This window comes from Heterodontus francisci, chromosome 39, assembly GCF_036365525.1.
Source record: "Heterodontus francisci isolate sHetFra1 chromosome 39, sHetFra1.hap1, whole genome shotgun sequence".
Lineage (NCBI taxonomy): Eukaryota > Metazoa > Chordata > Chondrichthyes > Heterodontiformes > Heterodontidae > Heterodontus > Heterodontus francisci.
In genome coordinates, this window is record NC_090409.1 from 31,526,258 (window position 1) to 31,551,499 (window position 25,242).

At 43.7% G+C, this 25,242-nt stretch overlaps 1 non-coding gene across 1 annotated transcript; it reads left to right on the forward strand.

Annotated features, from left to right (window-relative positions):
• Positions 1-20,622: 20,622 nt before the first annotated feature.
• On the forward strand, positions 20,623-20,695 carry trnat-ugu (transfer RNA threonine (anticodon UGU)). Its single transcript has one exon. It is a non-coding gene; the product is annotated as a tRNA-Thr (tRNA).
• The last annotated feature ends 4,547 nt before the right edge of the window (positions 20,696-25,242 follow it).

The following is a 25,242-nucleotide window of genomic DNA, read 5'->3' on the forward strand; positions in this document are numbered from 1 at the left end:
ATCTGCCATGGCAGGATTTGAACCCCAGTCATCAGGCCTTCGGGTTGGGCCTCTGGATTACTAGCCCAATGATATTATCACTCCGCGACTGCCTCCCCAATGGACGTGTACAGTGTCTGCCCGCGAATATCACCCACAGTAATTTCTAGGCTGTAACGCTGAACGTGGTCCCAAATCAGAGACTCAAAGTTGACATTTTAACTGGGAAAGCAGAAACAGAGTGAAACAGGATTGCTTTTGTCCCTGGATTCAGTGTCCACTGCAGACAGATCAGTTACATTTACAATGGAAACTCCAGGAGTGATCAAGGTCAATACAATAATATGCAAAATATAAATGACGGCACAAATAACTGTAGCATCTGTCCAGTATGAGTATAGATTTCAGGTTTATTCCCGACAGAGGTCTTTGGAAGAAAAGGTCATTGACATTGAAATAATTGTGTTTTATCCACCACACTATTTACATCAGAGTCAAAGATGCTGATGTAATGTGTTTGTTCAGGTGAGTGTAACTAATATTAATGATCAGGGGTCTTACCATGTCAGTGGAGACTTATCCCCTGTATAAATTGGGACCCATTGGAATAGATCAGCTCAGAGTGCCTGCTGGAGCTGTGGGTTCCAGGCTAACAGAAGTCTCTGCTCCTCACCGAAATGGGATATCCAGTAATCCGTCAGATAGAAGACATTTACTATCCTGTAATTGCAGCAATTGGAGTACCTGGTAAGCCAGTATTTCAGCTTCTAATGGTGCAAGTCGATGTTAACTGTGATGCTGCATTCAATATTATTTCTCACTGTGTGTGTTACATAGTTACCTGTTCTTTTCCAGCAAGTTACCAATGGAATCTCCTCATTGTCTACACTTTCAGTCTTGCAGGATTTGTATGATATCTTGAGTGGTATTGTTTTAAGTAATCATAGTACCCTGCTATTTTTGCTGGATTATTCTCTGTATTGAATGTAGTTGAATGAAATATCTCAGTTAGGATCAAGAGTCAGACCATCAGGAGTTTATAATAGTTTAATGATGTGGATCTAACCAGCCCTGGAACATTTTTATAATTTTTTTTCCAGTGATTGACAATGAGACATCTCACAGTCTCAGTGTTACAAGTGGACAGCACAATGTCCTCTCTCCCCAATAACATGGCTCACTTTAACTGGGATTTCAATGTATTTATTGGTTATCACTGTTCTCAAATATTATTTCATTCTGTGTGTGTCTGACGCTGCTTCAGAGGTCTGGCTACTGAACTGAGTTTGCTGCTGACACTTTCACATCTCCTTCTTTGCATCACTGTGGAACCTTCACTCTCACTGGACTACATTGTAAAATAGAAAGTATTGATGTCATGATCTACTGGTTTACACTCTATCAGTTGGAATCAAAAGTCTTTTCATTTATCTGTAGATTATTAGCTGCAGCGCTGATGTTGGTGTTTTATTAATTAAACATTCCCATATTCTAACGGTGCATTTTGCCATTAAATTATTCATATCAGTGTCACCATTGAACAAACGGACTCTGAGAATAGAGTCATTGAACCTGGGGCTGGTGAAAAGAACACAGGCGCAGAATGTTAGGACTAAATTGATGTGAAAAGCAGCATTAAGTAACATTTGCTGGGTGTGATTACTCCAGAGAGATAGGGAAGGAGAAAAGAAGCAGGGAGAACGACATCGAGGGAAAGAGATGAGCAGAAGTAAAGAGAAAGAGAAAGAAGCCACGGTGTAAATAATTCACTGTCATAAAGTGCTGGAATGTCCAGAACAATTAGTGAGAAAAGCTGTGAGTTGAAGTTGTCTGTTGTCAGATTGTGTTCATTTTCCTGTTGGACTTGATCCTCTGTGTTCATTTCTGTCAGCTCCTCATATTGTTTTGGAGAAAGTTCCTATTCCTTACTTATTGACTGAATAAACATAATAGAATCAGTTCTTCACTGATTGTAATTCGTTGCTAAAATACTGCACTTTAAAATCTCTGTGACTGCTGAGTTCAATAAAGAGCGAGGTTGAAATCAGAAATACATTTAAGTTTAATTGCCTGTACAAACTAAATATATTGACTACATTGTAAAACCAATGAACTGTTCTCCAACACCAATAACCACAGGGCTTTTTGTTTAAATGTATTAATTGAGTTGTATTACTGGGATCTATAGATTAGATTTCCTCTAACACTCTGCTGCAGTCTCTCCCTGTGAATCTCAGCCTCTCCTCTCACTGCATTGAATCCTCAGTCTTCTCATCCATTACTTCAGTTTATCCACTTTCCCAAACCATCTTCTCCCCTCTCTCCTCCAACTCCAACATGTCATTTTCCCTCACTCCCTCCCAATCTCACTCACTTGATCCACCTCCAGCTGCCTCGTCCATCCTGAGAGGAAAAGAGGAACATAGCAGCAGGAGGAGGCCATTCAGCCCTTCAAGCCTGCTCTGCCGTTCTAGATCATGGCTGATATGATCACTCAAACTCAGCGCTGTAGTTTCCAGACTTTTCCCATTTGGTAACAGTCCCTGTCGGTTCTCTGAACCCAGAGCAACAAACCAGCTGCACATCCCGCTCTGCCCAAACATTCCCAACGAACAGTCTGGGACAAATTCCCAATTAACCCATTGGATTTCATCTCTGTAAAACCCTTTCTCAATCCCCCTCCGGTACTACATCCTCACTCAGTACTTCCAGTCGATCCAGTGCTGACTTTATTCACTTTCTGTATCAATTTCCCAATTCATTATTAATAATTGTGTTTTCAAACATTTCACTGTGACAAAGCACTGCCCAGGTCAATGAAAGCAAAATACTGCGGATGCTGGAAATCTGTAATAAAACCAGAAGTGCTGGAATCACTCAGCAGGTTTGGCAGCATCTGTGAAAAGAGTAGCAGAGTTAACGTTTCGGATCAGTGACCCTTCATCGGAAGGTTCCGATGAAGGGTCACTGACCCGAAATGTTAGCTCTGCTTCTCGTTTCACAGATGCTGCCAGACCTGCTGAGTGAATCCAGCATTTCTTGTTTTTAGCACAGGTCAATGAATCAGGTTCCACTGTTCGATGCAGCAACAAAGCTGGAAATTTCAGCCCAGATCCTGTCAAACTGCTGCTGTGTCTCCAGGTCTGATCAGTAATTTCTCTGCTTCCTTTTCTCTCTCTCTTCCAGTTAACTTGGTGGCGATTGTGATCCTGTCCCGAGGAAAGTGCGGTCTCTCCAAATGTATCACTGTCTACCTGGTGGGAATGGCAGTGGCTGATCTCCTGGTCGTTTTCACTGATCCCATATTGAAATGGATTGTTTTAATGTATTTCCCAGATTCTTTCCTGAGAATTACTCCTGTGTGTTCGCTCATTACCGTTCTGCTTTCTGCAGCCACAGTTGTTTCTGTCTGGCTCACAGTCACTTTCACCTTTGATCGATTTGTGGCCATTTGTTGTGAGAAGCTGAAAACAAAATATTGCAGCGAGCAAACGGCGGCTGTGGTTGTCGGAACGGTCAGTGTGCTGGGCTGTTTAGAGACTGTCCCCTGGTACTTTACACAGGAACAAAATTACATGATTGATAATGTTCCCATGGGCTGTGTCTTTAAACTGAGCTTCTCTACTTCCCCCACATGGGCGGCTTTTGATTTGTTTGACCTCATATTAACCCCTTGTGTCCCAGTCTTTCTGATTTTGCTATTGAATGTTCTAACTGTCAGACGGATTTTATTGTCCAGTAAAGTCCGCAGGGAATTCCAGGGCCACAGCAATGGAGAGAATCACAAGGACCCAGAATTGGAGAATCGCAGAAAATCAATTATTTTACTCTTCAGTATATCCGGCAGTTTTATACTGTTATGGGCGACACTGGTTGTGTTTGTCATTTACAAGCGAATTGCAGATATTCAGGATTATTCCTCTTACACTGACCCTCTCTATATCACGCATCACACAGCAAATATGCTGCAGATTCTCAGTTCCTGCACCAACACGTGTATTTACGCTGTGACCCAGACTAAATTCAGACAGGAGCTGAAGAAGGCGGTGAAATACCCTCTCAATCTCATTGCTAAATTAGTGAAATCATAGAAAGAGCTGAAGAGTTTCAAACACTGGAATTAAATCCCATTTCATATTCCATTCCCTGCACTCTCCACAGGACTGGAAGTACATTTTATATTCACAGTGCTGAGACCTGAAATGAATTGAAATCTGATTCTGAGATTTTATTTTATTGTTCATCTTACCTATTGAGTCGAGACTTGCCCTGCAGATGATTCATGAATTGCTTCTCAAAAAGGCGTCATTGAAAAGCTCAGCGGGATTCAAATAAACCCACCCTGGATCTCGAGCAAAATGGACAAAGCTGCAAATGACAGTGTTTCTCAGACAGCGAGAGAGGCAGAAACTACAGTGAGACAGGGACAGCAGCAGATGGGGATGGTGAGAGTGGGCAGTAACTGCAGTGAGACAGGGACAGCAGCAGATGGAGATGGTGAGAGGGGCAGTAACTGCTGTGAGACAGGGACACCAGCAGATGGGGACGGTGAGAGTGGGCATTAACTGCAGTGAGACAGGGACACAAGCAGAAGATGATGGTGAGAAGGGGCAGTAACTGTAGTGAGAGAGGGACACCAGCAGATGGGGATGGTGAGAGGGGGCAGTAACTGTAGTGAGAGAGGGACACCAGCAGATGGAGATAGTGAGCGGGGCAAGAACAGAGAAACATCGAAAATCGGAAAGCTCCAGCAGACCCCAAAACCACTAAATCAAAATACTGTGGATGCTGGAAATACTGAGCATTTCCGGCACTTTGTTTTTATATAAGCCCCGAAAACACACAGTCTTCTTTTCTGTATTTAGAAATGAATTTGACAATGACACATATATATTTATTATTATTTTCCTATCTGTTTAAAGCTCTTGTTGCAGAATTCCTCGTGCCAAAAGATTCTCTGTCTGCATCATCAACACTGCAACTTCCAAAAAGATTCACTCAAATAAAAGCAAAATACTGCGGATGCTGGAAATCTGAAACAAAAACTAGAAATGCTGGAATCACTCAGCAGGTCTGGCAGCATCTGTGGAAAGAGAAGCAGAGTTAACGTTTCGGGTCAGTGACCCTTCTTCAGATCTGACAAATATTAGAAAAGTCACAGATTGTAAGCAAGTGAGGTGGGGGTGGGGCTACTTCTTTGTAAAAACACTCAAACACTGGTGACTCCCATCCCCTCCCCTGTGGAAGGATAGAGAGAGAAATCCACATTCCAATCCCTGAAAATATGAATTCAAATGAAAACAACACTTCACACACCTCCACATATCGGCCATTGAATTCCTGATTCACCGAAACATTTAACAATCAGTGAATTAATTTTTAAAGTGGTCGGCACTGTTGCAATGTTGGAAATGCTGTAGGCCATTTGTACACAGCAAGATCCCATAAGCACAGTGTGACAACAGCCAGATACACCTCCTCTTCCCCTCTGATTCCCATGCTTCCCTCAATCACCTGCGTCTCTCTCTCTCTCTCTCTCTTCTGTTACTCTCATTCAGAGAGACAGATGGAGAGAAAGAGAGAGACAGAGAAATCTACTTTCAGAACCTCACTCTCAATTCAATTGGCTGCTGCACATTTCGTTTGAGCCTCAAATTCAGGGCACTGCCCAAAACACCAGCATCATTCGGGAATTATACTGGCTTTAAGCTCAGGACCGTAATTCCAGGCCTTCAGTAGAACTTTACACATAATGAATTCACTTCCAGAGTGTAGTCACTGTGACAATGAAGGGAATTCTGGGGGGAAGCAGTGCACAGCAAGATCCCACTTCAAAATTCAGTTTACCAAGATTTTGATTCTGGTTTTCTCTCTCTCTGTCTTTCTCCATCTTTCTCTCCCTTCCCTCCCCCACACACACAGCAAGATCCCACAGGCAACAATATGATAACATGCAGATAATCTGTTTATTGATGTTAGTTGAGGGATCCCAGAGAGAGGAACATTCTTGCAGTTTGTAAATCTCAAATGCCCCTCTCCCTGACTTTCTCCTGCTCTCCCCTACCCACCCCATCCATATCTGTTTTTTTTTTCTCGATCCCGGATTTTATCTTGGATTGAAGCCTCCTCTGAAGTGTTTCTGTCACTGTTTAAAATAACCACATGTCACATTGCAGCACCTATTGATTAATGTTTAAAATAGAGTAAGTGTGGGGGAGAGAAAAGCGGAGGAAGATGGAGATAAACAGCTAGAAATCCACACTCAGACCCTCAGGAACCTGAATATAAATGTGTCCTAATTGGTGTCCTGTAGGAAATGCTGCAGAGCACTTGATGCACAGCAAGATCCCACAGGTAGTAATGGGATAACAGCCAGATTTCCCCTCAGTCCCCAGCAAGGGAAAAACTCCCTCCTTAAACTGGGAACAAGCTGCTGATTCTGTCTCACCATTTCAAATAAGGACAAATCACATTGCTGTGTGTGGCATGTTTTTTATTTCTTAAAGATTCAATTGGAGAAGGCGAGTGTGAAACAGAGACAGAGAAGAGAAAGCATGGGGGGAGGGGTGGGGCAGATAGAGACACAGGGAAAGAATGTGGAGACAGAGAGAAAGCTAACCTTAGAACTGCAGTAAAATGAATTAAAATGGGCACCCTGCATCGTATTTAACTGTAAGCTTCATCGCATTGCCCAAAACACCAGCAAACCTCACAGACAGGGCTGTAAGGAGCAAGTGGCAAATGGGGCTCCCTCCTGGGGCTGCTCCTTTAACCCCAGGCTTTCAACCTGTTTAAAACTCCAGGGCCCCAATCCAACAGGGACTAGTTAACCCAGGGCCCCAGAGAGGAAATTAAACCTCGGGAAATATACGGACACAACTCACGTGGGCCCTTTGGGTGCAGCTTGTGGACAAGGCCTCAGTCCATCCCATCTGGAGGAAGCTCCTGTCCAAGGATTACTCATCCCAGACTTTCCCTCTTTTCATCTTCATGATGCAGTTTTCAGAATGAAAATTCCTAAGGCAAGAGAGAGAAAATTAATTAAAAGGCATTCTAAAACAAAATAGCATAGCAAGAGGCCAGGAATTCCCCTCGGTGACACAGACAATCTCTCAGCAACACCCAAATACAAACAAATCACAATTAATAAGCCAGAGGCTAAAAGGGTTCAGACAGTTCCCTCCACCAGTGTGTGTCTGTGTGTCTGTCTCTTTATCTCTCTCCATGTCTCTGTATCTCTCTCTCTCTGTTCCTATTTCATTCACCCCTGTGTCCCTCTCTGTTCATTCCAGTTTCTTCCCCTCTATTTCATGTATAATCTTTATAGAAATGAGCTTTGAAATATTACTGTCTCTCCATTTAAAACAACAACAAATCACTGTCTTTGTTTTTTACTATTAAAGGTTTAAATAGAGAGACATGGGGAAAGAAAGCTGAAGAGAGACAGAGAGAGAAATTTAAACTCAGAACTTCAGTTAAAATGAATTGAAATGAATTGGAAGCATTTGACTCTCAATGAATTAATTTTTAAAGTGGTCGTCACTGTTACAATGTTGGAAACACTTCAGACCATTTGTGCACAGCAAGATCCCACAAGCAGCAGTGTCATAACAGCTGGCTACCCCTCTCTCCCTCTGATTCCCTCTATATTTTCCTCATACTCCTGCATCTCTCTTATTCCTGTTACTCTCATTCAGAGAGAGAGGGACAGGGAGAGAGAGGGACAGAGAGAGAGAGAGAAATAGGGGGACAGAGAGAGAGGGGCAGGGAGAGAGAGAGCGGCAGAGAGAGGGACAGAGAGAGTTTGACAGACAGACAGAGAGGGAGGGAGTGAGACAGAGAATGGAACAGAGACAGTCAGGCAAAAGTAGGAAGGTGAATGTTTATTGTGATTTTGAATTTCTCTGAAAATAAAAAATAAATCTTGAATAATAAATCCTCCGAGATGAAATGATTCAATCTCACTGCTCTGACACTGATTTACCTTCAAGTAGCTTTTTCCAGTCCACTTTTTCTGAATCGACTTCCACTGGCCCAGATTCATTCCCCAAAACTAAATGTAGAACTGACCCATCTTTTGTTGGCCTTGCTACATACTGACCCAACCTCCACTGCTCCCTGGGGAAGAGTCATAGAGTAATACAGCACAGAAACAGGCCCTTCAGCCCATCGTGTCCGTGCTGAACATCAAGCATCTTTCTATTATAATCTAATTTTCCAGCACTTGGTCCATAGCCTTGTATGCTGTGGCATTTCTAGTGCTCATCTAAATACTTCTTAAATGTTGTGAAAATTCCAAAGTCTAACCAGCCGCTGACGCAAAAAAAATCCTCCTCAGCTTTGTCATAAATGGGAGACTCTTTATTTTTAAACTGTGCCCCCTAGTTCTAGACTCCCCCACAAGGGGACATTCTCCCAGCATCCGCCCTGTAATGTCCCCTCAGAATCTTGTATGTTTCAATAAGATCACCTCTCATTCTTCTAAATGCCAATGAGTTTCAGCCCAACCTGTTCCACCATTCCTCACATGACAACTCCTTCATCCCAGGAATCAGCCTAGTCAACCTTCTCTGAACTGATTCCAATACATCCAGGCCTGACCATTTCTCCACTTTCAAAGATGCCAAACACCTTAATATTTCCCTCTCACTCAGTTTATCCCATCCAATATTTCACACACTCCCCTTTAACTGCAATTTCTGCATCGCTCCTCCTCTTTCATGAAGACAGACACGAAGTACTCATTAAGAACCATGCCACATCTCCCACCTCCATACACACGTTCCCTTTTTGGTCCCGAATACTCTATCCTTAGTTATCCTCTTGTTCTTCATGTATTAATAAAACATCTTTGTGCTTTCTTTCATTCCACACAGGAATATTTTTTGCTTTTCTTCTTAATTTCACCCCTGCAATTTCTTCACCCTCTCAGCTTTCTGTGGTATTGAGCTCTCGGTATCTAACATAGGCTTCCCTTTTGTGCCTTATTCTAGCCGCTTTGCAACTTGATATCCAAGGGGCTCTAGATTTGGGAGTCTCACCCTTTTTGGCTTTGTGGGAAAATATTTGTTCTCAATCCTCACTAACTCTCACTGCTCTGACACTCATTTACCTTCAGGTAGCTGTTTCCAATCCACTTTGCTAAACCCTCCCGTCCCTGGATCTAACATCTCCTCTGATGCCCCTGAAAGACCCTCACATCTTTCCTAATGTGTGGTGACCAGAACAGGATGCAATATTCTAGTTGTGGCCTAACCAGAGCTTTGTAAAGTTTCAACATAATTTCCATGCTTTTGTACTCAACACCTCTATTTATGAAGCCCAAGATGCCACATGTTTTGCTGACTACTCTCTCAATATGTTCTGCCACCTTCAAAGATGGTGGAACTGTTTTTTTGAAAAAGAGGTCATCAGAAGGTCTTTAGGACTAAGTTTGTAAACAACAGTTACTGAAAGAATCAAGGAGTGCTAAAGACACATGCATATGTCACTCTGTCCCTGCACACTCCCTAGAACTGTGCCATTAATTCCATATTGCCTCTCCTTATCCCTTCTCTCAAAATACATAACCTCACACTTGCCTGCATGAAATTCCATCTGCCACTTGTCTGCCCATTCTGCTCGCCTATCTATGTCCTGGTGCAGTCGACTGGTATCGTCCTCACTGTTTGAAATTCTCCAGGTTGGTACATCGGCAAAAATATTGAAATTTTACTCTGTGCTCCAGCATCCAAGTCATTTATACATATCTAAAGAAGCAGTGGTCCTAGCACTGACTCTTGGGAAACACCACTATCCACCACCTTCCAATATGAAAAACAACTATTTACCACAACTCGCTGTTTTCTGTCCATTTGCCAATTTATGATCCAAGCTGACACTGGCCCTCCTATTCCATGAGCCTCAGTTTTGTTAACCAGACTTTATGTGCGACTTTGTCAAGCACTTTCTTATAATTCATATAAAATCCATTGCATTCCCTTCATCAACCTGCTCTGTTACTTCATCAAACAATTCAATTCGATTAGTCAAGTACATTCTGCCTTTTACAAATCCATGCTGCCTTTTCCTAATTAACTCAAACCTCCCCAAATGCCTGTTGACTTTTTTCTCTTTAAATTATTTATCCAATTCATCTTTCGGAAGCTACTATTGAATCTGTCTCCACCACACCATCAGGCATTGCATTTCAAATCTGATGCATCCGTGTGAAAAAAAAAGATTATCCACATGTCACCTCTGTTTTTTTTTTTGCCAATCACCTTCAATCTGTGCTCTCTGGTTATCAATCCTTCAGCCATTGGAAACAGTTTCTCCTAAAGCTTTCACAATTTTAAACACCTCGATCACATTTCCATTTAAGCTTCTCTGCTCGAAGGAGAACAGCCCCAGCTTCTCCAGTCTATCAAATGTAACTGGATTAATCTCATCCTGGAACCGTTCTAGTAAATCTCTTCTGTACATTCACCAAAGTCCCCATGTCCTTCCGAAAGTGTTTTCCCCGAATTGGACACAATACTCCAGCTGGGGACAAACTATTATTTTATAGAGGTTTAGAATAACTTCCTGACTTTTATACTCTAGACCTCTGTTTATAAAGCTCAGGATTCCATCTGCTTTATTAACCTATCAGCAAAGAGGGAAATTCTAGCAGAACCATCGACCAGTTCCCTTAGACATGAATCCATGAGTCATTCCAAGACTGGCGGGAGGGTTTAGGGGAGTCCAGAGAGAAGCCCGACCTGGTCAGCTTTTTTCAAGCAGAAAGCCATCAATGTATTGGCAGTGATATCAATAAAGCCCTGAAGAAGACAGGAGGAGGCCATTCAGCCCCTCGAGCCTGTCCTGCCCATTCAAGCAGTTACCGGCTGATTTGCTCCTTATCCACATCAAGCAGTCTGCGCTTCATAAACGTTAATACCCTTTCCTAACAAATCTCTACCGACAACCAGGAATTAATATTACTGTCTGTTAACACTGGAGAATTCCTTCCATAAACCTCTCCGCCTCTCTACCTCTCATTCCTGCTTAAAGACGTTCCTTAAAACTAACCTCTTTGACCAAGCTTTTGGTCTTCAGCCTTAATCTCCCATGATGTGGTTTGGTACTTAGAGGACTGGGAGCCAGTGCAGGTGAGTTAGGCTGAAGGTGTTGGACGAGATGGACCTGGTGAGGGTTGGACATGGAAGCAGGGATTGGGAACAGTTGATAGTGAGGAAAGCTGGAATTTGAGTGTCTGGTCAGCAGTGAATTGGAGGAAAGGAGTCAGGAGTTGGCACAGTTGTAATTTTACCCGAGCAATTAACCATTATAGAATAAACAAGTACATATTTACAGTGAAATAGCAGAGAGAAGATTTTCTTTTATTCTTTCATGTGATGTGAGCTCCGCTGGCAAGGTCAGCATTTGTTGCCCTTGACAACCTACTGGGCCGTATCAGAGGGCAGTTCAGAGTCATCTCCATTGCTCTGGCTCTGTAGTCACATGCAGGCCAGACCAGGTAATGATGGCAGATTTCCTTTTCTGAAAGGAATCAGTAAACCAAGTAGGTGTTGACAACAATCAATGATAGTTTCACAGCACCATTATACAGACTAGCTTTCAATTGCAGACTTCTGATAATTAATTGAATTTAAATTCCAGCATCTGCCATGGTAGGATTTGAAACACAGTCACCAGGCCTTTGGGCTGGGCCTCTGGATTACAACCCCAGTGTGATTATCACGATGTGACTGCCTCCCCAATGGACGTGTACAGTGTCTGCCCCCGAATATCACCCACAGTAATTTCTAGGCTGTAACACTGAACGTGGTCCCAAATCAGAGACTCAAAGTTGACATTTTAACTGGGAAAGCAGAAACAGAGTGAAACAGGATTGCTTTTGTCCCTGGATTCAGTGTCCACTGCAGACAGATCAGTTACATTTACAATGGAAACTCCAGGAGTGAACAAGGTCAATACAATAATATGCAAAATATAAATGACGCCACAAATAATTGTCGCATCTGTCCAGTATGAGTATAGATTTCAGGTTTATTCCCGAGAGAGGTCTTTGGAAGAAAAGGTCATTGACATTGAAATGATTGTGTTTTATCCACCATATTATTTACATCAGAGTCAAAGATGCTGATGTAATGTGTTTGTTCAGGTGAGTGTAACTAATATTAATGATCAGGGGTCTTACCATGTCAGTGGAGACTTATCTCCTGTATAAATTAGGACTCATTGGAATGGATCAGCTCAGAGTGCCTGCTGGAGCTGTGGGTTCCAGGCTAACAGAAGTCTCTGCTCCTCACCGAAATGGGATATCCAGTAATCTGTCAGATAGAAGACATTTACTATCCTGTAATTGCAGCAATTGGAGTACCTGGTAAGCCAGTATTTCAGCTGTTAATGGTGCAAGTCGATGTTAACTGTGCTGCTGCATTCAGTATTATTTCTCACTGTGTGTATTACATAGTTACCTGTTCTTTTCCAGCAAGTTACCATTGGAATCTCCTCATTGACTACACTTTCAGTCTTGCAGGATTTGTATGATGTCTTGAGTGGTATTGTTTTAAGTAATCATGGTACCCTGCTATTATTGCTGGATTATTCTCTGTATTGAATGTAGTGAATGAAATATCTCAGTTAGGATCAAGAGTCAGACCATCAGGAGTTTTTAACAGTTTAATGATGTGGATCTAACCAGTCCTGGAACATTTTTATGAAATTTGTTTCAGTGATTGACAATGAAACATCTCACAGTCTCAGTGTTACAAGGGGACAGCACAATGTCCTCTCTCCCCAATAACATGGCTCACTTTAACTGGGATTTCAATTTATTTATTGCTTATCAGTATTATCAAATATTATTTCATTCTGTGTGTGTCTGACGTTGCTTCAGAGGTCTGGCTACTGAACTGAGTTTGCTGCTGACACTTTCACATCTCCCTCTCTGCTTCACTGTGGAGCCTTCACTCTCACTAGACTACATTGTAAAATAGAAAGTATTGATGTCATGATCTACTGGTTTACACTCTATCAGTTGGAATCAAAAGTCTTTTCATTTATCTGTAGATTATTAGCTCAGCGCTGATGTTGGTGTTTTATTAATTCAACATTCCCATATTCTAACGGTGTATTTTGCCATTAAATTATTCATATCAGTGTCACCATTGAACAAACGGACTCTGAGAATAGAGTCATTGAACCTGGGGCTGGTGAAAAGAACACAGGTGCAGAATGTCAGGAATAAATTTATGTGAAAAGCAGCATGAAGTAACATTTGCTGGGTGTGAGTACTCCAGAGAGATAGGGAAGGAGAAAAGAAGCAGGGAGAACGACATCGAAGGAAAGAGATAAGCAGAAGTAAAGAGAAAGAGAAAGAAACAGCAGTGTAAATAATTCACTGTCATAAAGTGCTGGAATGTCCAGAACAATCAGTGAGAAAAACTGTGAGTTGAAGTTGTCTGTTGTCAGATTGCATTCATTTTCCTGTTGGACTTGATCCTCTGTGTTCATTTCTGTCAGCTCCTCATATTGTTTTGGAGAAAGTTCCTATTCCTTACTTATTGACTGAATAAACATAATAGAATCAGTTCTTCACTGATTGCAATTCGTTGCTAAAACACTGCACTTTAAAATCTCTGCGACTGCTGATTTCAATAAAGAGCGAGGTTGAAATCAGAAATACATTTAAATTTAATTGCCTGTACAAACTAAATATATTGACTATATTGTATAAGCAATGATGTGTTCTCCAACACCAATAACCACAGGGATTATTGTTTAAATGTATTAATTGAGTTGTATTACTGGGATCTATAGATTAGATTTCCTCTAACACTCTGCTGCAGTCTCTCCCTGTGAATCTCAGCCTCTCCTCTCACTGTATTGAATCCTCAGTCTCCTCATCCATTACTTCAGTTTATCTACTTTCCCAAACCATCTCCTCCCCTCTCCCCTCCAGCTCCAACATGTCCTTTTCCCTCACTCCCTCCCAATCTCACTCACTGGATCCACCTCCAGCTGCCTCGTCCATCCTAATAGCAATAGAGGAACATCGGAGCAGGAGGAGGCCGTTCAGCCCTTCATGCCTGCTCTGCTATTCTATATCATGGCTGATATGAACACTCAAACTCAGCGCTGCAGTTTCCAGCCTTTTCCCATTTGGTAACAGTCCCTGTCGGTTCTCTGAACCCAGAGCAACAAACCAGCTGCACATCCCGCTCTGCCCAAACATTCCCAACGAACAGTCTGAGACAAATTCCCAATTAACACATTGGATTTCATCTCTGTAAAACCCCATCTCATTTCCCCGCCAGTACTGCATCCTCACTCAGTACTTCCTGTCGATCCAGTGCTGACAGTGCATTCACTTTCTGTATCAATTTCCCAATTCATTATTAATAATTGTGTTTTCAAACATTTCACTGTGACAAAGCACTGCCCAGGTCAATGAATCAGGTTCCACTGTTCGATGCAGCAACAAAACTATCAATATCAGCCCAGATCCTGTCAAACTGCTGCTTTGTCTCCATGTCTGATCATTAATTTCTCTGCTTTCTTTTCGCTCTCTTCCAGTTAACTTGGTGGCGATTGTGATCCTGTCCCGAGGAAAGTGCGGTCTCTCCAAATGTACCACTGTCTACCTGGTGGGAATGGCAGTGGCTGATCTCCTCATCGTTATCACTGATCCCATATTGAACTGGATTGTTTTAATTTATTTCCCATATTCATTCCTGAGAATTACTCCTGTCTGTTCTCTCATTGTCGTTCTGCTTTCTGCAGCCACAGTTGTTTCTGTCTGGCTCACAGTCACTTTCACCTTTGATCGATTTGTGGCCATTTGTTGTGAGAAGCTGAAAACAAAATATTGCAGCGAGAAAACGGCGGCTGTGGTTGTAGGAACAGTGAGTGTGCTGGGCTGTTTAGTGTCTCTCCCCTGGTACTTTACACTGGAACAATATTACATTATTGATAATGTTCCCATGGGTTGTTTCTTGAATCTGAGCTTCTATACTTCCCCCACATGGAGGGCTTTTGATTTGTTTGACCTCATTTTAACCCCTTGTGTTCCGGTCTTTCTGATTTTGATGCTCAATGTTCTGACTGTCAGACGGATTTTATTGTCCAGTAAAGTCCGCAAGGAATTCCGGAGCCACAGCAATGGAGAGAATCACAAGGACCCAGAATTGGAGAATCGCAGAAAATCAATTATTTTGCTCTTCAGTATATCTGGCAGTTTTATACTGTTATGGGCGACACTAGTTGTGTTTGTCATTTACAGGCAATTTGCAAATATTCAGAATTATTCCTCCTACACTGACCCTCTCTTTATCACAGATCACACAGCAAATATGCTGCAGCTTCTCAGTTCCTGCACCAACACGTGTATTTACACTGTGACCCAGACTAAATTCAGACAGGAGCTGAAGAAGGCGGTGAAATACCCTCTCAATCTCATTGTTAAATTAGTGAAATCATAGAAAGAGCTGAAGAGTTTCAAACACTGGAATTAAATCCCATTTCATATTCCATTCCCTGCACTCCCCACAGGACAGAAAGTACATTTTATATTCACAGCACTGAGACCTGAAATGAATTTAAGTCTGATTCTGAGATTATATTTTCTTGATGATCTGACGTATTGAGGCGGGACTTGCCCAGCAGAAGATTCATGAATTGTTTAGCAAAAAGGCGTCATTGAAAATCTCAGCTGGATTCAACTAAACCCACCCTGGACGTAGAGCAAAATGGACAAAGCTGCAAATCACAGTGATGCGAGATGGTGAGAGGGGCAGAAACTGCAGTGAGACAGGGACACCAGCAGATGGGGATGGTGAGAAGGGCATTAACTGCGGTAAGGCAGGGACACCAGCAGATGGAGATGGTGAGAAGGGCATTAACTGAGGTAAGGCAGGGACACCAGCAGATGGGGATGGTGAGAAGGGCATTAACTGCGGTAAGGCAGGGACACCAGCAGATGGAGATGGTGAGAAGGGCATTAACTGCGGTAAGGCAGGGACACCAGCAGATGGGGATGGTGAGAGGGGGCAGTAACTGCAGTGAGACAGGGGCACCAACGGATGGAGACAGTGAGCGGGGCAAAAACATAGAAACATCGAAAATCGGAGCAGGAGTAGGCCATTTTGTCCTTCAAGCCTGGTCTGCCATTCATTATGATCATGGCTGAACATCCAACTCAGTAGCCTGCTCCGGCTTTCGCCCCATACCCTTTGATCCCTTACGACCCAAGAGATATATCTAACTCATTTTGAAAACATTGAAAACAAGGTTTTGGCGTCAATTGCTTTCTGTGGTAGCGAATTCCACAGGCTCACCACTCTCTGGGTGAAGAAATTTCTCCTCACCTCAGCCCTGAAAGGTTTTCCCCGTATCCTTAGACTATGACCCCTAGTTCTGGACTCCCCTAACATCGGGAATATCCTTCCTGCATCTATCCTGTCAAGTCCAGTTAGAATTTTATAGGTTTCTGTGAGATCCCCACTCACTCTTCTGAACTCCAGCGAATATAATCCTAACCGACTCAATCTCTCCTCATACGTCAGTCCCGCCATCCCAGGAATCAGTCTGGTAAACACTCGCTGCACTCCCTCCAGAGCTGGAACATCCTTCCTCAGATAAGGAGACCAAAACTGCACACAATATTCCAGGTGTGGCCTCACCAAGGCCCTATATAATTGCAGCAAGACATCCCTGCTTCTGTACTGGAATCCTCTCGTTATGAAGGCCAACATACCATTTGCCTTTTTTACCACCTGTTGCACCTGCATGCTTACCTTCAGTGACTGGTGTATGAGAACACCCAGATCTCACTGCATATTCCCCTCTCTCAGTTTATAGCTATTCAGATAATAATCTGCCTTCCTGTTTTTGCTACCAAAGTGGATAACCTCACATTTATCCACATTATACTGCATCTGCCATGCATTAGCCCACTCACCCAACTTGCCCAAATCACCCTGAAGCCTCTTTGCGTCGTCCTCACAACTCAACCTCCCACCCAGTTTTGTCTCATCTGCAAATTTGGAGATATTACATTTAGTTCTCTCTTCTAAATCATTAATGTATATTACGAATAGCTGGGGTCCTAGCACTGATCCCTGCAGTACCCCACTAGTCACTGCCTTCCATTCGGAAAAGGACCCATTTATCCCTACTTTTTGTTTCCTGTCTGCCAACCAATTTTCTATCCATCGCAATACACTACCCCCCAATCCCATGCGCTTTAATTTTACATACTAATCTCTCAGGAGGGACTTTGTCGAAAGCCATCTGAAAATCCAAATAAACCACATCCACTGGCTCCCCCTCGTCAACACTAACAGTTACATCCTCGAAGAATTCTCGTCAATTTGTCAAGCGTGATTTCCCTTTTGTAAATCCATGCTGACTCTGTCCGATTCTACCACTGTTCTCCAAGTGCTCTGATATAAAATGTTTGATCATGGACTCTAGAATTTTCCCCACTACCGACGTCAGGCTGACTGGTCTATAATCCCCTGCTTTCTCTCTACCTCCCTTTTTAATTCGTGGGGTTACATTAGCTGCCCTCCAATCTGTAGGAACTGTTCCAGAGTCTCTTGAGTCTTGGAATCTGACCACCAATGAATCCACTATTTCTGGGGCCACTTTCCTAAGTACTCTGGAATGAATACCATCAGGCGCTGGGGATTTATTGGGCTTCAATTCCATCAATTTCCCCAACACCATTTCCCTATTAATGCTGATTTTTTCAGTTCCTCTCTCTCACTAAATCCTGCGTTCCCCAACATTTCTGGTATGATATTTGTGTCCTCCTTTGTGAAGACAGAACAAAAGTATGCATTTAGTTGGTCAGCCATTTCCTTATTCCCCATAATAAATTCCCCTGTTTCTGTCTGTGAGGGACCGACATTTGTCTTCACCAATCCTTTTATCTTCACAAACCTATCGAAACGTTTACAGTCAGTTTTTATGTTCCCCACAAGCTTGTTCTCGTACTCTATCTTCCCCTTCTTAATCAATCCCCTGGTCCTCCTGTGCTGAATTCTAAACTGCTCCCAATCCTCAGGTCTGTTGTCTTTCCTGGCAAATTTATATGCCTCTTCCTTGGATCTGATGCTATCTCTAATTTCCCTTGGAAGCCATGGTTTGGCTACCTTAATATAAAAGCAAAATACTGCGGATGCTGGAAATCTGAAATAAAAACAAGAAATGCTGGAACCACTCAGCAGGTCTGGCAGCACCTGTGAAAAGAGAAGCAGAGTTAACGTTTCGGGTCTGTGACCCTTCTTCGGAACCTTTGGCTCCCTTTCCCGTTCTCGTTTTGCACCAGACAGGGATAAACACGTGTTGCAGTTCATCCATGCGCTCTTTGAATGTTTGCCATTGCCTATCCACCGTCATCCCTTTAAGTAACGTTTCCCAATCCGTCATAGCAAATTCGCGCCTCATACCTTCCTAATTTCCTTTACTAAGATTCAGGAACCTTGTCTCAGCATCAACATCCGTCACTCTCCACCTTGATGAAAAACTGCAGTGAGACAGGGTCACCAGCAGATGGTGATGGTGAGCCATTGCTGATGTGGAGATTCTGTGCCGGAGAGTTTGAAAGTTTCCTCCAAGTTAAAAGAACTTAAGTTTTTGTGACTGTGACACTGGATGTAACCTTGAGATGCTTAATAAAATAATTTAACTACAGTTTGTGTTAAATCGCTACTTTCTAACTATATAGACGCTTCTAAATTTAAACTGGTCGCTGTTTGGAAAATTATTTTGTGTGATTAAAGGATAATGCAGAAATACAACATCAAATAAAGTCCAATCATTTACAAATGAAAATAACTGCCTAAATATGTTGTGTTGAATTCTTCATCATTAAAGTTCTGACATCTCTCTCTTCTCTTTTTGTGCTGCTATCTTCTTTGTGATCAATAAGAGGAATTGAAGTATTGATCCAGTTGTCTTTTGAAAGTGAATATTAAATCCACCAAACTGTCAGACAGTGAATTCCAGGCTGGAACAACTTGCTGTGGATTATTTCCCCTGATTCTCTCCTCGTATCGCTCTCCCATCATTATTCACCTTTATTCTGTGATCTCTGCTTCCTGACCCCTCTCTCCTATTGGAAACAGTCTCTCCTCATTTATCCAAACTGAGTGAAAGATTTTGAATGTTATTTGTTTCTCCAGGGCAGCTGCAGAGTTGCTGGTAGCTCCTGAATTTGCACAGTAATGGACAGGTTTGTCCAGACTCTCCCGCGTGCTGTCATCTAAGACCTCCGTGATAGATGACAGGAAAGGCTGGAGGCCGTGCTGTCCCTTGGCTTCACGTTCAGCAGAAAAGGATTTGCTGATCCTTGGTATCTCAGACTGCAAAGAAATTACCGAGTCACCCTCTTCCTTCAGGCTGCTGATCACAGACATCTCTCTGTGTACCTTTTGGAAGAAGTAACGCGAGCACGTCTCACCCTGCTCAACTGAGTGGTCTCTGGACTGGGAGGTGATCTTGGAGGATTCCGTGGCAAAGAGCGAGGCCTGCTGACTCTTCACCTCTTGGAGATCCTCCTTGACCTCGACCCCCATCGACTGCAGCCAGAGCAGATTCTGCATTCTTTTCTGGAGTCGGGACATTTCCCTCCGTCTCTCTCTCACCCTCTGAACACCTTTGAGGATAAAGAACCTCTTGATGTTCTCCTTGATCGCTTCCCACCAGTGAACCAGAGACTCAAAGAGGTGTTTCACGGTTCTCCAACCTCTGTAATCCCTTTTGAGTTCCTCAACGTTCTCTGGGGTTAGCAGTGTAACATTCAGTTTCCATGTCACCCTGCCAACCCGCTGGTCATTCTGTAAATGACAGTCGGCCAGGAAGAGGCAGTGGTCAGAGAAAAACAGCGGCTTGACGTCGGTGGATCTGACCATGAAAGCACGGGACACAAACAGGAAGTCAATCCTGGAACGGGCAGACCCGTCCGGTCTTGACATCGTGCAGCTTGGCATCTTTTACTGTTTCCATTAGGAATCTGGACGTAGAGTCCAGTTTACTGTCGTCTCTGCCGAATCATCCAGCTGCATCGATGATGTAGTTGTAGTCACCGACTAGAGTGACCGGCCTGGACGTCACCAGCAGCAGTGGGAGCTGCTGGAGGACGGTCAGTCTCTCGCTGTATTGGACCGGGGCGTACATGTTGATTAACCGGAGCGGAGCATTGTTGTACATTGCATCTGCTACGAGGAGGCGACTGCCCACCACCTCCTTAACTTCAGAGGTGGTGAAGTTTCCTCACCACAGCAGAATCCCCAGGCCGGAGGAACGGGAATCATTTCCCCCCCGACCAGATCGATGGCCCGTGGGACCACGATCGCATAGTGGGCTTAACGCTACACACGTTAATTCTACAGTCCATTCACCTTCCAACTGGATCCTCATCTCAAGGGACTCTAAGGAAGAAAGTGCAGGGCTACAGGGAGAAGGCGGGGAAAGGCACTGAGTAAATTGCTCCGTTGGAGAGCCAGTGCAAAGACAATGGGCCGAATGGCCAACTCTGTGCTGTAAGAATTCAGTGATTCTCGAACAATCCGAAAGCATCAGTGACTCTGATCTCATTCTTCAAACACACAGCACTAACTGGGCAATGCTCAGCTGCTTGCAGCAGGTGGCTCCATAGCTCAGGGGTTAGAGCACTGGTCTTGTAAACCAGGGGTCGTGAGTTCAAATCTCACTGGGGCCTTAATGTATATGTTCAATCTTCATAAACTCACCATCAAACAGCAAAAAATTTTTATTCAAATATTGAACTGTTACGATGCTGATCCTGGAGCAACAGATTCTCTCACTCTCCATTTCTCCTTCTGTTACAGCCCAACCTGCTCTCTCCCCTGTCTGTTCTCTCTCTCTCCCTCCTCTTCCCCCTCTCTCAGTAACCAGCGATTAAATGCGGGAATATTTTCGCACAGAAGGAGGCCATTCGGCCCATCATGCTGGCTGTCAAAGAGTTATTCTGTCTCATCCCATCTTCCAGCTCTTGCCAGTGAGACGGGAGATGAGGAGATTGTTTTTTACACAGTGAGTTGTTGTGATCTGGAATGCGCTGGCTGAAAGGGCGTTGGAAGCAGATTCAATGGAATTACACAGAAACAGGTAATTCGGCCCAGCAGGTCCGTACTGGAGTTACTGCTCCACAGGAGCCTCCTCCCACCCCTCTCCATCTCACCCCATCAACATATCCTTCGATTCCCTTCTCCCTCTTGTGTTTATCCAGCTTCCCCTTAAATGCATCGAGACTATTCACCTCAACCACTCCCAGTGGTAGCGAGTTCCACATTCTCAGCACTCTCTGGGGAAAGCAGTTTCTCCTGAATTGCTGATTTGAACAGCAAGTTTCAAACGGGAACTGGATAAATAGTGCAAAGGTAACATTTGCAGGCCTGTGGGGAAAGAGCAAGGGGGGGGATGTAGTGGGAGAAATTGGATAGGACCTCCAAAGAGACAGCAGGATGGGCTGAATGGTCTCCCTGTGGAACGTATTTTCATGTTTTTATTTTTAATTCTTATGATGTGGTGTCACTGGCAAGACCAACATTGTTACCCATCCCTAACTGACCTTGAGAAGGTGGTGGTGAGCTGAGGTCGTGGGTTCGGAAGGTGCTGTCGAAGGAGCCTTGGTGAGTTGCTGCAGTGCATCTTGTAGATGGTACACACTGCTGCCACTGTGGGGCAGGGGTGGAGGGTGTGAATGTTGAAGGTGGTAGATGGGGTGCTGATCAAGCGGGTTGCTTTGTCCTGGATGGTGTCGAGCTGCTTGAATGTTGTTGGAGCTGCACCCATCCAGGCAAGTGGAGAGTATTTCATCAAACCACTGACTTGTGCCTTGTAAACAGTGGACAGGCTTTGGGGAGTCAGGAGGTGAGTTAATCGCCATCGTGTTCCTAGCCTCTGACCTGCTCTTGTAGCCACAGTATTTATGTGCTTGGTTCAGTTCAGTTTCTGGCCAATGGTAACCCCCAGTGTGTTGATAATGGGGGGATTCAGTGATGACAATGCCATTCATTGAATGCCAAGGGGAGATGGGTAGATTCTCTCTTACTGAAGATGGTCATTTCCTGGCACTTGTGTGGTGTGAATGTTACTTGCCACTTATCAGCCCAAGCCTGAATGCTGTCCAGTTCTTGCTGCATATGGACATGGACTGTTTCAGTATCTGAGGTGTTACGAACGGTACTGAACATCATAGAATCACCAGTGAACATCCCTATTTCTGACCTTACGATGGAGGGCAGGTCATTGATGAAGCTGAAGATGGTTGGGCCTTGGACACTACCCTGAGGAATTCCCACAGTGATGTCCTGGGACTGAGAAGATTGACCTCCAACAAACACAACCATCTTCTTTTGTGCAAGGTGTGACTCCAACCAGCGGAGACTTTTCCCCCTGATTCCCATTGACTCCAGTTTGCCAGGGTTCCTTGATAACAGACTCGGTCAAATACTGCCTTGATATCCAGGGCGATCACTCTCAGCTCACATCTGGAGTTCAGCCCCTTTGTCCATGTTTGAACCAAGGCAGTAGTGAGTTCAGGATCTGAGTGGCCCTGGTGGGACTCAAACTGAGCGTCACTGTGGACAGCACCTGAGAGAGAGAGAGGGGGACAAGGAGAGAGGGGGTAAAGGGGGACAGAAGGACAGAGAGAGCGACAGAAGTGGGGGGACATGGAGAGAAATAGGGGGACAGAGAGAGAGGGGGACAGGGAGAGTGTGCAGCAGAGAGAGGGACAGAGAGAGAGACAGACAGACAGAGACAGAGGGAGGGACAGACATGGAGAAAGGAACAGAGACAGTCAGGCAACAGTAGGAAGGTGAATGTTTTTTGTGAATTTGAATTTCTCTGAAAATAAACAATAAATCTTGAATAATAAATCCTCCAAGATGAAATGATTCCCTCTCACTGCTCTGACACTGATTTACCTTCAAGTAGTTTTTTCCAGTCCACTTTTTCTGAATCGTTTTCCACTGGCCCAGCTTCATTCCCTAAAACTAAGTGGAGAACTGACCCATCTCTTGTTGGTTTGCTGCAAACTGCCCCAAGCTGCACTGCACCCTGGGGAAGAGTCATAAAGTTACACAGCACAGAAACAAGCCCTTCGGCCCATCCGTGCCGGCCATCAAGCACCTATCCATTCTCATCCCATTTTCCAGCACTTGGCCCATAGCCTTGTATGCTATGGCATTTCCAATGCTCATCTAAATACTTCTTAAATGTTGTGAGAATTCCAAAGTCCAACCAACTGCTGACAGAAAAAAATCCTCCTGATCTTTGTCATAAATGGGAGACTCTTTATTTTTAAACTGTGCTTCCCAGTTCTAGACTCCCCCACAAGGGAAACACCCTCCCACCATCCGCCCTGTCAAGTCCCCTCAGAATCCTGTATGTTTCAATAAGATCACCTCTCATTCTTCTAAATGCCAATGAATTTCGGCCCAAGCTGTTCAATCATTCCTCACAAGACAATTCCTTCATCCCAGGAATCAGCCGAGTCAACCTTCTCTGAACTGATTCCAATAAATCCAGGCCTGACCATTTCTCCACTTTCAAAGATGCCAAACACCTTAATATTTCCCTCTCACTCAGTTTATCCCATCCAATATTTCACACACCTCCTCAGTAACTACAATCGCTCCCCCTCTTTCATGAAGACAGATACAAAGTACTCATTAAGAACCATGCCACATTACCCACCTCCATACACACGTTCCCTTTTGAGTCCCTAATACTCTATCCTTAGTTATCCTCTTGTTCTCCATGTATTTGTAAAACATCTTTGCGTTTTCCTTCATTTTACTTGGTAATATTTTTTCTGGCCCTCTCTTTGCTTTCCTAATTTGTTTCTTAATTTCACCCCTGCACTTTCCTCACTCCTCTTGGCTTTCTGTGGTTTTGAGCTCTCGGTATCTAACATAAGCTTCACTTTTGTGCCTTACCCTACCCAGTTTGATCCTTGATATCCAAGGGGCTCGAGATTTGGGAGCCTTTTTGGCTTTGTGGCAAAATATTTGTTCTCAACCCTCACTAACTCTCACTGCTCTGACTCTCAATTACAGTCAGGTAGCTCCTTCCAATCCACTTTGCTAAACCCTCCCCTCCCTGATCTCCTCTGATGCCCTTGAAGGACCCTCACATCCTTCCTAATGTGTGGTGATCAGAACAGGATGCAATATTCTAGTTGTGGCCGAACCAGAGCTTTGTAAAGGTTCGGCATAACTTCCATGCTTTTGTACTGAACACCTCTATTTATGAAGCCTAAGATGCCACAAGTTTTGCTGACTACTCTCTCAATATGTCCTGCCACCTTCAAAGATGTATGCACATGCACGCCCACTTCACTCTGTTCCTGCACACTCCCGAGTACTGTGTCATTAAGTCTATATTGCCTCTCCCGATCCCTTCTGCCAAAATACATCACCTCATATTAGCCTGTATTAAATTCCATTTGCCACTTGTCTGCCCATTCTGCTTGCCTATCTATGTCCTGTTGCAGTCGAAGGTATCATCCTCACTGTTTGAAATTCCTCCAAGTTTGGTATCATTGGCAAAAATATTGAAACTTTATTCTGTGTTCCAACATCCACGTCATTTATACACATCAAAAGAAGCAGTGGTCCGAGAACTGATTCTTGGGGAACACTGCTATCTACCATCTTCCAGTCAGGAAAACAACTATTTACCACAACTCGCTCCTTTCAGTCCATTTGTCAATTTATGATCCAAGCTGACACTGGCCCTCCCATTCCACGAGCCTCAGTTTTGTTAACCAGACTTTTATGTGCGACTTTGTTAAACTCTTTCTTAAAATCCATATAAAGTTTATTGCATTCCCTTCAGCAACCTTCTCTGTTACTTCATCACACAGTTCAATTCGATTAGTGAAGTACTTTCTGCCTTTTACAAATAATTGCTGGCTTTTCCTAATTAACTCAAACCTCTCCAAATGAAAAAAGAACAAAGAAAAAAGAACAGTACAGCACAGGAACAGGCCATTTGGCCCTCCAAGCCTGCGCCAATCTTGATGCCTGCCGAAACTAAATCCTTCTGCATTTCCGGGGACCATATCCCTCTATTCCCATCCTATTCATGGATTTGTCAAGATGCCTTTTAAACATCGCTATCGTACCTGCTTCCACCACCTCGACCGGCAGCAAGTTCCAGGCACTCACCACCCTCTGTGTAAAGAACTTGGCTCGCACATCCCTTCTAAACTTTGCCCCTCTCACCTTAAACCTA